Raw genomic sequence first — 13670 nt, forward strand, 5'->3', positions numbered from 1 at the left:
ACAAGAATAAAACAGTGTGGGAGTGCCGAGTGCAAAGATTGCCAGAGAGAAACAACATGCTGTAAAGATGGAGGGTGGAGGACACGAGCGGCTGCTCCTCTGTTGCAACAAAACACTTCCTGCTTTATTATTCTTCATTTCTCAGTTTTTTTCAGCTTAAATTAGCTTCAAACTGCAGAAAACGTCCAGTGAAGGCCTCTGAATCCAAGCTTTCTGTTTGTTTTCTTAGATTCACTCCAGAGCAAAAATGAAACCTCTTTGTACAGACTTGGCTCACAGCCAGCGTGAATTCTTAAGCAGAAAACTAAGCCTAGAAACAATCTCATGTTTCCTTCTTAAAGTGAAAGAATCAGTCAGAGTTTGAAGCTCCTGATCAGCTCTGAGTTCAACAGCAGCTGAAACACTTTGCCTCCATATTTGGGATTCAAATCATTCTTTAGCACAAAGTCACACGAGAAATACTGCAGACTGTATCACGAGGGAGGACACGAGTTTATCCTGCTGCTGCTCACAGACACAAAGTTAAACTGAGAAAAACCTGGTTTTAATTTAAGCTTCTTATGTGGCGTCTGACCTGAATTATTACTGTGACTCAGAGCTGCTGCTCGTCTGTTTGTTCTTCCCCTGAGCAGATTCTTTGTTTTATCAGCAGGAACAGAAAACAATGTGGTGTTGACTTTCAAACTGACGGCAAGCCAGATAAAACTGGTCACGTCACATTTAGATGACGGGCAGTTATGTGATCAACATGTTTTCAACAGACAGATGTCATGTTTAATATTTAATAAATGTGTGTTTTCTGCATTAATCATCAGTCTCATCAGGAACCAGCCTGTCATGTGTTAACATCACATTCAGGTCACAGCGCTCAGCTTTAAGAGAAACAAACACATAATCATCTATAATATTTTAAATTATTTTAAAAAACTTTCCACAGACATTTTTAAAATTTCAGCAGACGAGGAGACACTTAAACTGAAACTTTCTGTAACAAAGAGTTTCAGGCTGAGAGCAGTTTTTTTTTTTTACAGCATTTGTTAACTTCCTCTGATCTGGTTCTGTGGCGTCTCTGAGGCAACCAGGAAACACGTGGCAGAAGAAGTATGTGCAAATCTATTTCCCCACCAAACCGTATTTACACATTAAACATGACTGAAAGATATGAACACGACTCTGAGGGAAAACCAGTCAGCTGCACAAGGTGTTTCATAATAATAAATGATGAGTTAAGGTTTCTAGAATCAGAGCGATGGTTCACTCCAACAGTCACACACAGTGGGGTGTAACTGTTTGTAGTGACACTCACAGAGAAAGAAGCCTTCATTAAGGTGGAATCATAGATTTACAGATGTATTAAAAAGGGTGTATAAAATAGCCTACAGCAGGGAAATTACTTGGTTCTCTCTGGTGGTAAACCAGGAGTTTTTGTAACAATGGTTTCAGAAACATAAGCCGTTCAATAAAACCTGATAAAAACAGAGAGATGAGATCTGATGGCTCTAAATGTCTGTCTGGGCCTGTCCCTGTAATCGAGGACAACTTGGAGGGACTTTTGCCATTTTTCCATTACCAGTAGGCTACCAGCTCAACTCTACTCGACTCCACTCGGTTTGGCCGTGCACCGTTTTCCATTGCAGATGGGCTGGTTGTCATAACGACGCCACACACAACTGCCGCGACATAATGTTCAATGCGACCCACGCAAACAGCTGTCTCTTGATTTAAGTTAAAACGTTTCAACATTACTCAGAATGTAAAGACAGATAAGCGGTATGAAAACCTTCCAGCTGTGTTTTCCTCTGCCGTTGTTGCTGCAGCGGTCTGTGTGACGGCGGGAGCAGAGGGCTCTGTGAGCGGCCGGCCTCACACGCTCCTCCCGCCGGTTGGCACTAGGGCTGAAACAATTAATCGATTAAAACGATTAAATCAATTAAATCGATTACTGCAAATTCTTTGCATCGATGTTTCGCTTAATCCATATAACTATACACATATACTGTTTCGCACACGGACATTTATAACTGCACATCGCGCTGACGCTGTGAACACGACGTGATTATGATTCTGCTGTTTGCAAAGCGGAGGAAGAGAGAAAACAGCGAGGGACGAAGAAGAAAGTGTCCAAAGTATGAGATTATTTCAAGCTAAAAGAAAACAACAACTCTGTAATGTTACAGTCGTCCACCGTTAAACAAAACTTATGAAAAAAAGCACCTGGAAGCAGGTACAGGTGCAACTTTTCATCAATAGAAAACCAAACAAAGGCGAGTAGAGTGCAGTGGAAAAGGGGCTTTAATTATAGGCTGTTTGGCAAGTGATTCATCATCAGTAGTAGACTCTTTAGAAAATGGATCACACAATGTAAGAATTAAAACCAATTAAAGACAGAAACAATTAAATTGAATTTAACAAACTACACAGCTGAGGGGTCTCTATTAATTTAACACATCAATAATGTTCAGTAGGTTTTTGTTGTTGTTTTTTTTCTTATACTTCTTTTATAAAAACCATGAGGGTGTGTCTTAATACATTTACATCTGTGGATCCATTTTGAAACTGACTATCAGAGAGTGAACATTCAAGCTGCTCAATATGGAGGGTGGAGGAAACGAGGCGGCGTGAAGTCTGGAAGAGAAATGAAACTAAACTATGATCATGTTTCCCTCTTAAAGTGAACCAGTCAGCCAGAGTTTGAAGCTCCTGATCTGCTCTCAGTTCAACAGCGGCTGAAACACTTTGCCTCCACATTTGGGATTCAAATCAGTCTTTATCACGAAGTCACACGAGAAATACTGCAGACTGGATCATGAGGGAGGAGACGAGTTTATCCTGCCGCTGCTCACAGGGAGACAGAGAGTTAACGAGATGAATGATTCACTGTGAAATGCTAAAATGTGGTTCCTTATTTGGAGTCTAAACTGAATTAGTGTGACCGTGACTCAGATCTGCGTTTTCCCCTGATAATTCCTCTGTAGTTTCAACAATGTTGTTTCAAACTTACATCATGTCCCTGAAAGCACCACTGAGCTGTATGGTGATACACTGTGGCAAAGAGTCGTTTCTTCAGTGTTGTCATATGAAAATGTATCAAATATTTACTAAAATGTGAGGGGTGATCTCGCTGTTGTGAGAAACTGTGTTGTTAGAAAACCAGCAGCTGAACTCTAATGTTAAATTAAACTGAAGAGACTGAGCTCTGTGAGAGGAACAGAAACCTCCATGTTAACAGCTGCAGTCAGACTATTCATTCTGTTTTCTGGAAATTCATCACAGCAGAACATTTGAGTCTGATGTGTTGCTGCGGGGGAAAAAACTGCTAGGGACTTTTGTCATGTGAATCACCATCGTGTCCACGACCACAAATACAAAGCAGACAGCCAAAGCTATTCAAAGTGATTCTGCCCACAGCAGCAGATGAGATCATGTTTCAGTAAGTGAAGTGTTGAGTTCAGCTCAGTCTGACAGAAACAGAAGATCTAAACTCTCAACTTGGTGTTTGATATAAAACTTCAGATATAAATGAATAAAAGAGCGGCAGTCTGTTCTCATGTTAGTTTCTACCCAGCAGCAGTGAAGACGAGGAACTGAACCCACATCCTGATTCAGACTGAGACGTGGGGGATGGGGAAGTTACAATGAGCTCAGTGCGGCTTCATAACAAACTACTCCCTCTGAAAGTCCCGCCATTTTGCAACAAAGACACAAAGTGAGCATCCTGCAGAGTTTACACGTGACAAACTGTTTCACTGCATCTGTCCGTCTGCACGTAAACAAGAAACTTCAGATCAGTTCCTGCAGGTTATTTTATCAAAAAACATCTCACAGTTACATTCAGGTTCTTCTGGGAAAAGACTCACAAAATGGCGACAGATATAAATAACTGTAAGAGCAGTAGTCGGTTTATGTTTGTTAGTTTCTACCGACCAATAGTAAAGCAGGAGGACTGAACACACATCCTGATTCAGACTAAAAATGAGCTCAGAGCTGCCTCATACCACAGTCCGCCCTTTTAGGGTCAGGCCCAGACAGGCATTTAGAGCCATCTGTTTTTACTTTCCTTTCTCAGCTACAGAGTTACAGTTAAAGGAAGTTAATGATCCTGTTTTTATTAGGTTTTACTGACTCTGCTCTAGAAGCAGGACACTGTTCAAAAGTCAACAAATAACTGATCTGTTTTTCTATTGATATGAAGAGAGAAGTCAGACTGTGAGCTTCCTGTTTTTAAAAAATGCTCTGGAGAGCTCCCTGAGGACATAAAACAGGCGGTTGCCTGGAAGCTTGGGCGTGTTTAGTTTCCAGCTCAGATCAGTAATCTGTTTGCCACGACATGTCTTAAAGAAAACGTGTCTGAGGAGATAATGTATGACTCATGGGTGTTAATTTCAGGCTTGTGTTTCTGGCTGAACATTGACAATGAGACGTGTAACAACAGGTTCAACAGCTCAGACTCTGGTAAACAATATTTAGATTCACTTCTACAGAAAAGGAACTCACTGTGAGCCTGAAACCCATTAACCTTTAATTTAGCATTAGCTAAGTTTGCTACATTAGCTTCATAAGAGTTAATTAGCTACATTACATGGCCACATGTGTAGCTAACTAGCTAACTATGTTAGTGTTAAAGGCATCGACTGCCGCTAAAAGCACCTTACCCTAACCTTCACAGGGGTGTGTGAACATTACATCTGCGCACAGGGTTAACCTCCAGAGTTCAGCTGTTCTCTGGTTTATTCGAAGATTATTAATTATGACTGTGTTGAAATTGCACCAAATTGCATCAAGTCTATTGCTGATCCAACCATGGAGGTAAGTGCTGCCATGTGGCCTGACGTAGCTGTGTCACACTCAGAGATGCAAAGAACATGGTCTTCCGTAAACGTTGTGAGACCAGCAAAAAGCTTTCAACCGCAAACTATTTTGTATCGAAGCATCTGCTAAAGCAAAAATAGCCTGTAGAGAGAAACTCCGGCAGCTAACTTTACTGTTAGTGAAGCATCCACTCAGCAGGAGAGAGAGGCGTTAATAAACAGATTGTGTTTTTTTTAAAGCATTGAATACTTCTCTTATAAATCCATGTGCAAAACAGTAACGTTAGTTCAAAAGTCGAGACACTTGCTTACATTTTTTTTTTATCTCAGACAATATCGTTAAAAAACGTTATATGCTTCGTAAAAATCATCCTCATTGAGATGCTGTTATGAAAACATAATCAGTTAAAATGTCGGGATGGACCTGCTTTGTTTTTTATTATTTTTTAATAGCCAATATGATGCAGCATCCTCTGGTCTAAGAGGGATTTACATTTATTCATTCTAGCTGACGCTTTTATCCAAAGCGAACTACAGTTGCTATACATGTCAGAGGTCACTCGCCTCTGGAGCAACGAGGGGTTAAGTGTCTTGCTCAGGGACACATTGGTGGATGTGTCACAGTGGGGGATTTAACCTGGGTCTCACACACCAAAGGCATGTCTCTTATCCACCGCAGTGTTTTCAGTTTGTCTGGTTCTTGACTCCTCAGGTTAATTATTGTTCCTGTAAAGTGGATTCATTTCTAAAATTCGCTGCTGAACAGGTGACCCTACGCAGGAGTATAAATCAAGCTTAAGAAGGTGATTCAGGGAGGATGGGACTCACACCCAGGAGACTGGTGTGTGAAACAAAAACATTGATTGTGTTTATTTAAGTTTTGTTTGTTATGTCGAACCTACATAAGTCAAGTCACGTAATGAACACAATAAAAAGGGCGGGTACCCAGGGTGGTAAAAAGTGGTGCCAAGTGGTCCAAGCGTCCATATGTGATGAGTTGGGAGAGAGTCTGTGTTGAGAGATCAGCTCAGAGCCCAGATCTGATCCTCCATCTGAATCTCTCTCTGTCGCTCCTCTCACTTCTCTGCAGTCTTGAGGGGAAACTATCTGATAAATGAGGAGCAACAGACCTGATCACAGAACTAAATGTGTCCTGAAAACAACACGGACCAAAACCATAAAGAACACAGCTCAAGTTTCCATTTAAAACTATTTATTTTGTTCCAGACTGAAGAGGTAAAAATATCAGAACCGGACAGGAGAGTTTTTCTGAAGAGACTTTTGTTTCATTTTTCTTTCAGTTACTCATTAAAGTCCTGTTATTAATACATAAAAAATTACTTCTACATACTGCTGACCAATGAGCACACACACACGATTACTGTTTTATTTATTTTATTTTCATATTTTTAATTTTATTCAATTTATTAATTTGAAAAGAATGTTTTTTGTATTATCTTTTAAGCTTTGGCAATATTGTTGTTTGACATTCATGCAAATAAAGCAAATTTGAATCAATTGAATATCAGTCAGCTGTTACTGAACTTGTTTTATTCAGAAATGTGTTTAAATTCCATACCTCGTTTTATTAAATTTTTATAATTCACATTATTTCATAACCATGTCTTTCTGTATATATCATTTAATTCCATTTTATTTCTTAATCAGTGAACTCTGTACAGACAGACTTACTGAGTTATATCAAGTGCTTTGACCACAGGTGTAGTCTTTTTCATTTGTTTTGCAAAATATATACATACACATGTACATAAAAACAGTTAAAACAGTAAAAAGTATCGTTTTGTGCAGAGTGCAAGTTATTCATTCAGAAATGTTTATCTAGTCCCTACCTCATTTTATTTAACACATCACGTGTGCTTTTTGCATTATTCATGTTATTTTATGACTTCATGTCCGTCTGTACAGATCATGTGACTCTACTTTGTAGATAGAAAGGCTACATTATTTTAATATCATTAGCTTAAAACATCTAAATATATTCAGACACCACAGGTTTTGTATAAGGCACCATCAAATTACAAAAGAGATTCAATGTATGATTAGCTGTGATCTGAGACACACAGACCTCTTTCCACCTGGTTTCAACAGGTTTGGTTTGCGCTCTGTCTGCTGACATTTCAGACATCAGAAGCTGTTTTTCTGTTTAAAGCTGGTTAATCTGTTCATGAAGCTCCCTGTGATACATCAGTGCTGAGGCTGCAAACAACCAGCTACATTTACTCTCCTTACTGTAACAAAGTACTTTTATAGTCTGCTCTCTGATTGTTTTTAAAAGATATTTTACTTGCACCTCAGTATTTTTATCTGCAGCAGCTGCTGTGGAGTTTATATTGTCTCTAGATCTCTGTGCTGCCTTATTGATGCTTTATTCTGCTGTTTAAGTAGCAGCTTATTAAATGTAGCTTAATGAAGCGTGTTGCACCTGCTGCAGTGTCCACAGCTCTTTTTATTTACTGTCAGACATTTTTGTTTGATCGTCAGAGTTTTGTCTCTTTTCTGGTTAATTCCAGCGAAGCTACAGAGGAAGCTGGTTGGATATTTATAACTGATCATTAGTGTGATGAACAGGCTGCAGAGTGCGTCTATAGAAAATAAATGTTCCACTGTGAACACTGACATGTTAATGCACTTTATTTTGGAGCCTGAAGCTTCTTTAATTTAATATAATATCATCATGATCATCATAATCAGCACATTTAACTAGTTTTTACTTGTATCTGAGTGCAGCTTATGTAATTCAAGACAGTTTACTTTACTTAAGTAGAATATTGTCGTACTTTTCCATCCCTGGTGTGGATATTTTGATTAGATTGCATTTAGTCTGACCCGTCCACGAGACCAATTCATGGGAGACCTGACTAAAAGTTGTGCTGATAGAAAAACTGCCAGTGTCAACGGGCACGCAAACCCCTCCACCACAGTAAGGTAGCAATCTTTGAAGGGGAAAATTTGTTTGAGCTGATGAAGCAGAGCCTCATGGTGGAGATCCTTAAACTGCAGATTTACACATTCACACTTCAACAAAATCATGTTGAATATATGATACGGGGTGGAAAGAGATCTGTGACACGTCAGATGAGCTGATCGCTCCCTGCTTCATCAGCAGCAGACTGTTCTGGTTTCTTGTTCTTATGACTTCTATATTTCAAGCCAACAACAACAGCAGCTGAACAAACCAGAACAAAAGCTGCTCCCAGTCCGTAGTGTCCTTTATGGGAACCTGAAGATCAAAGTGCATATTAGTCAGGAAATGAGTGAACAGTGGAACAGCCTCCATTTACTCTTCTATATCTTCTATATTCCTCATGTTTGACTCTCAGAATCAACATGGAACAAACTGCAGCTACAACATGGCACACAGACACACTGACCTCCACAAACTCACCTGAAACCTTCAGCTGGTAGGTTCTGATTGGCTCAGTCTCAATGTTGGCTCTCTTACGTCTTGATCCTTCTGTTGCAACTCGGCACTCGTATGTTCCAGCGTCGTTCCTGCTCACGTTCTTCAGAATTAAAGACACGTCTCCGTCCTTCAGCTCTCTGTCCACCAGCTGCACCCGGTCCTTAAAGGATGGATTCTGCTGTTCTGAAACTGAGCGTCGACCTCTGTAAAAGAGGACGGTCTCTGGCTCCAGCTCAGGTCTGGTCCACTCTGCAGCTCTGATGGAGGCTCACCAGTCTGACATGGCAGAACAACATCATCTCCAGGTTTCACTCGTACCACATCTAAAAACAATAAAAACATCCAGACAGAAAAAGTAATTACATTTCAAAAGGACTCCACAGGACGATACAGTGAGAACATCTTTGTTTAAACAGAAGGCCTCTTCACACCTGAGATCATGGGAACATTCAATAATTACTCACAACTGTGGAGACGTTACAGGATTTTATTCACACACTGTCTATAAGACTACTCTCAAATCATAAAACAAAGCGATCAAAATGATATACACTATCAAGCAGTCAGTAAACAATACACCAACAAATAGAAAATATTTTGTTCAAAACATATAGTTCTCAGGGAGAAGTACATTTTTAATCTCAAAACAAATTTCATATTTTTCTGTCATTGACTTTTGATGAATGAAAACATGTTCTATCATAGTTGCACAAAATTGATCAGAAATGACTCTGCTTTGCTCTTGCAATATATTTTGTTCTTCCTCCTCCTTGTACTCCTATTTTTACACTTCTGTACCCTCCATCTCACAAACTTGTCCTTTGTTTCTGTGATACTGTAATTCTTGTTCTTTGTTGATATGAACCTGCAACCAGTCAAAATCTATTGAGCAGTCTGTTCTCTAAACAAATGGAAAGCACAATCTTCAATGCCAGACAACCTGTTTGCTCTCTGAACTGGCTTATATTGGTTGTGTCACATGATTTGAAACAAGTGAAATAAATTTTGAGTGGTCGTGTTTAATTAATGATCTTCTCTCTTTGTATTTGATTGTTGTCTGTTGTGTTTACCAGTATGGATGACATGTGCATTAGAGTGAAGAATGTGTTTAGAGTTCTGCTGAAAAGTCTAAGTGAGATCTGAAAATTGTGTTTTACCATGTGAAATGGTTTAAGGTACTGACGACAGACTGCACAGTTAGTAAATGAGTTCAGGCAACAGCAAACTTTGTTCAGCCAATGGGTTTTAGTGTTTAGCAATTGAGAAAAACTGTAAATGGCAACATCACATAGCTTATCAGAGCCCTCAGTGACGTCTCTTTAAACACAGACAGACATGAGAGGAAACAAACCAACTTGTGACAATATAACATTAAAGTACTAATTATAAATCCCATGTAAACCTGTAATTTGGTGCAGTCAGCACTTCTTTATTTAATATTTACTACTGTCATAAAAAAAAACCAGTTCTGGAATTAACTGATTTATTACCATGGAAGTATTCTGATAAATAAACATAAACAAATATAAAAACACCATCTCTATATATATAGTGTTATTGTATTACTGTATAAGTAAGCACATCTTGAGCAATTTACAATCCAGAGTCAGATTTCTCGTATGTGTGCACATACCTGGCAATAAAACTGATTCTGATTCTGATATCTCTTGTCAGTATATTCTCTTGTGTACCTATGACCCTGGCAGCAGGTACCAGGTGAGGATGAACTCCATGATGTGATCAAAACTGATGACTTGCAAAGTTTCATTCTGTTCAATTCACTCTTGAATTCATTAAAAGCAAAAGTGTCTTTAATAAGTTCATCATTGTTTGATTTGATGGCTTCAGGGACCAAAACAGAGAAAACAAACATGTGATGTGTTTCAGCAGGTTAACGTGTTGCTTCAGAAACACAGTGATGTCAGGACATCTGTTTGTTTACTATTGTTTCATTCAGCCAATCAAATAACAACCCAAGAACCTTATTCAGGAGTAAATGCTCTAAATAAAGAGTCTCTGATATAATGGCAGATGTTATTTAAAAGTATGCATTTCTTAAACAAAAACACAAACAAGCTTTTACAAACTTTCTAACGTTAAACAGTCTCTGCTGCTGCTTTTCATCAACATCTAGGTTTGAAATCTGATAAGACACACGTCACACCCTCCGTCCCTTTTGTTCGTCCCTCCCTCTATTTCACATCATATTTAAGCAACACGCCTTTTTCAAAACTGCGCACTTTATCCAAACAGTCTGACAGTGTGTACGATCACTCTGAGTAACTGACAAACTTAAGTAAAATCATTTTTAGAGACACATTTTAATATGTTGTACTTCTTATAAATATAGGACACGGCCCAAACTATTTCATGATAAACAGTTCCTCCATTATTTATACACCTTCCTAAACCCAGTATTTTTATTAAAAACAACTGAAATGAACTCCATTATTATATAAGATTATCAAAGTAAATATTTTATCTTTCAAACATATGAACATTTTCTAGAACAAGATGACATTATTTTATAACACTGATCAAAAGTTTTATCTTTTCATAATAAAATCTCATATTTACCAGAAGCTGCTGGAGACAGAAGGACCAACAGGAGCACAAACTTCTCCATGAGGGAGGAGGTGAAGTCGGTCTGCTGCTGTGACTGTGCTCTGACTTTGCTCTCTCTGCTGTAACTGAGGGAAATTCTTCGCTGGCAGAGCATAATGTTCACACTGAGAAAATGGGCGTGCTCTGTCTGTGCTGCACTGCAGGAAGTAGTTAGGCAGTAGGAACTGCTCCACCCTGTGGTGGAGTGGGCAGATATCAGAGCATGATTTACAAGAACCACAGAAAGTGTTCTCTTAAATCTCTTTTTGATCATATGTTGACAGAGTAATGTTGAAACATTATTAATTGTGACTGTAAAACTGCTCCCAACAAATTGATAATAAAATGATGAGAAGTTTTTTTATACAAAAATGAATTCCTTTGGCATTATTTCTAAGTTTTCTGAACAACATAAACGCATTTTTATGATATTGTCTGAAATATATATGTGATATACTTTGTCCCAATTGTGGATCTCATTAAATGTTTTTCAGTATAACAGAAGTTTAAAAATCCTTCAGACCATGTGCTGATGGTCATGTGACCATCTGTGAGACCCTGAGAGAGCAGCAAGGTTAGTAGATCTCTCCTGAGTCTTTGATCAGTTACAAAAGTGAGTCATTCAGTGCAAAACACGAAACATTTTGAAAAATAAGGTACTGTAAATGTAAAGTGAGATCACATTTGATCAGGTCAAGGTCATCACTTGAGACAGGTGTCCTGTTCATTTTGTTAACAGGACACCTGGATTTTTTCCTTTATGTTCTTTAAAAACACTCATTACAATGTGACATGTTGTACATGTTGTTACTTTGATCATTTTTATGATATTAATGACATTCAGTTTATATATGTGTATGTATGTACCCATGCTAATATTGATTCATAGTGAAAGTTTACTAATAGGAAGATGTTTTGTTTGTTGTTAATGATAAATCTTACACCTGTTTTTTTAATTTGTACTAAAAATGCCACGTCCAAAATTATTCATACCCTCTAAAAAAGTTTATCAAAGCCAACACAATCAATTAAACAGTTCTTATGATTGCTAACAAGCTTTTTGCAGGTCTCCACTGGGATTTTGGACCACTCCTCTTTTGCAATGATCTCCAGGTGTTTGAGGTTGGAAGGCCTCCTTGCCATCACTCGGGTCTTTAGTTTCTCTGCACACGTACACCACCTAGAGGCAAAGCATGGAATAGCTGCAACACTTCAGTGAAGCACGTTTAAATTGGAGGACAGGCAGTCCCAGTCGGCTCTACTGGTCAGGTGTATGGCTATGACATCATTTTGTATCAGGACACCTGAGGGCTCATCCTGGTCTGAGGTCATTATCATTGTTACAACAGGAACCATTTCCACAGCCAACAGGCAAGAGTAATTTTATTGAGTCAAGACAGGACGTCTGCCCAGCCTTGATGTTGTGTCAGCCCTCGTGTCTGTGTCCTCTCACAGTCCAAACACATACAGGTTTATTAGAGACTCTAAATTGCTTAAAGGTCTGGATACATTTGTCTCTCAGTATGTGTCAGCCCTGTGGCTGTGACAGATCAGTTATCCATCCAGGTGAACCTACTTCACTGTGATCTAGCTGTTACAGTGATTATGATGTCAGTTGTGCACAACCTGTCGGTTATTTTGTTCACTTTGAGACTTGAGACTAAACATGAAGCCTATTTCCTGCTATTTGCTTGAGAGAAACCCAACAACGCAACATTAGTAGAAACATAGAAAGAGGAAGGAGGTGGGATTTACTTGGTGTGAGTGGTGAACGGTAAAGTGTTGATCTCAGATGACCAAGCTTAAAAATGGAGGAATCATCTTTACTGTGGCTGCTGGGTAAGTAAGAATCTACTTTATCTGTGACTGTTTGTCTACATATTCTCTCAAACATTAGATCTTTCAATTTCTGGTGTTTTATATACATATCAGCTACAACAAGAGAGCAGGACATTTATTTATCATTATTTGGTAATATGTCTGCAAAAAAAATTAAACACAAATTAAAGCAAGTGTTTATTTTCAATTGTTTATAATTTGTACAAGTTTTGCTTTAAAATTGAAGTAGAGGAAAACATGTAGAAGAAAATTACATAAAAGGTTTTAAACTAAAAAAGGTATTTACTAGGGCTGCACAGTTAACCGTTCACTAAGCCACACCCCCTTAGTTACTGTTACATTACATTAGGATCGATCCACAGCCATCCAAATATTTTTCAGGATTTTTTTTAGGTTTTGGAAAGGGAATAAATTCTCCTTTCGACCTCTCTGGGTAGCGACTGTAAGTATTACAAGTGCCCCAGGAACAGCATTTCACCAAATCTTGGAAAAATACAGTAAGACGCCCCGGCCTACAAATCTTGTTCTTCAGAAGAAAATAAATGAAAACCAATGTTATGACATTATGATTCATACATTTTTTTATCGTGGAACAATGATTCCATCTGAAGCTGCCATCAGTCCTGCTCTAAGTTACCACACACACATTCCTCTAGAAGAACTGGGATTGTGTTTTTGTGTTTGGTTTGATAACGGTGTTATTTAAACTTCATTTTACCTGCTTAAGTTCAGGAGTTATTTTAAACAATAAAGCAGAGTGCCTACAGTAATAAGGTCAAGAGTTTCAATACAGGAACCATCATAAAAAAAAAAGAGTGTGATGGTGTAGTTTGAGAAAAAATACCCAGGGCACTGTTTCTCATTGTGGTTGATACAACGAAAACGCTACAATAACACTGAGCTTTGGCTCTGCTGCCTGGAAATTATGCCAGTCCTCACAATATTGTACAATTAGCTTTAGCTACACAAGGTAAACCTATGGCTGCAGATGTATG

At 38.5% G+C, this 13670-nt stretch overlaps 1 long non-coding RNA gene across 1 annotated transcript; it reads right to left on the reverse strand.

Moving 5' to 3' along the window:
- Positions 1-6618: 6618 nt before the first annotated feature.
- On the reverse strand, positions 6619-10946 carry LOC119911662. The gene is made up of 3 exons (XR_005445942.1): positions 10810-10946; positions 8215-8555; positions 6619-8049 (listed from the first exon to the last, which is right to left on the reverse strand). It is a non-coding gene; the product is annotated as an uncharacterized LOC119911662 (long non-coding RNA).
- Positions 10947-13670: the final 2724 nt, after the last annotated feature.

The sequence above is a fragment of the Micropterus salmoides genome, unplaced genomic scaffold (assembly GCF_014851395.1).
Source record: "Micropterus salmoides isolate LMB-PRFRI ecotype aquatic unplaced genomic scaffold, ASM1485139v1 Ms_hic_scaffold_2, whole genome shotgun sequence".
NCBI lineage: Eukaryota > Metazoa > Chordata > Actinopteri > Centrarchiformes > Centrarchidae > Micropterus > Micropterus salmoides.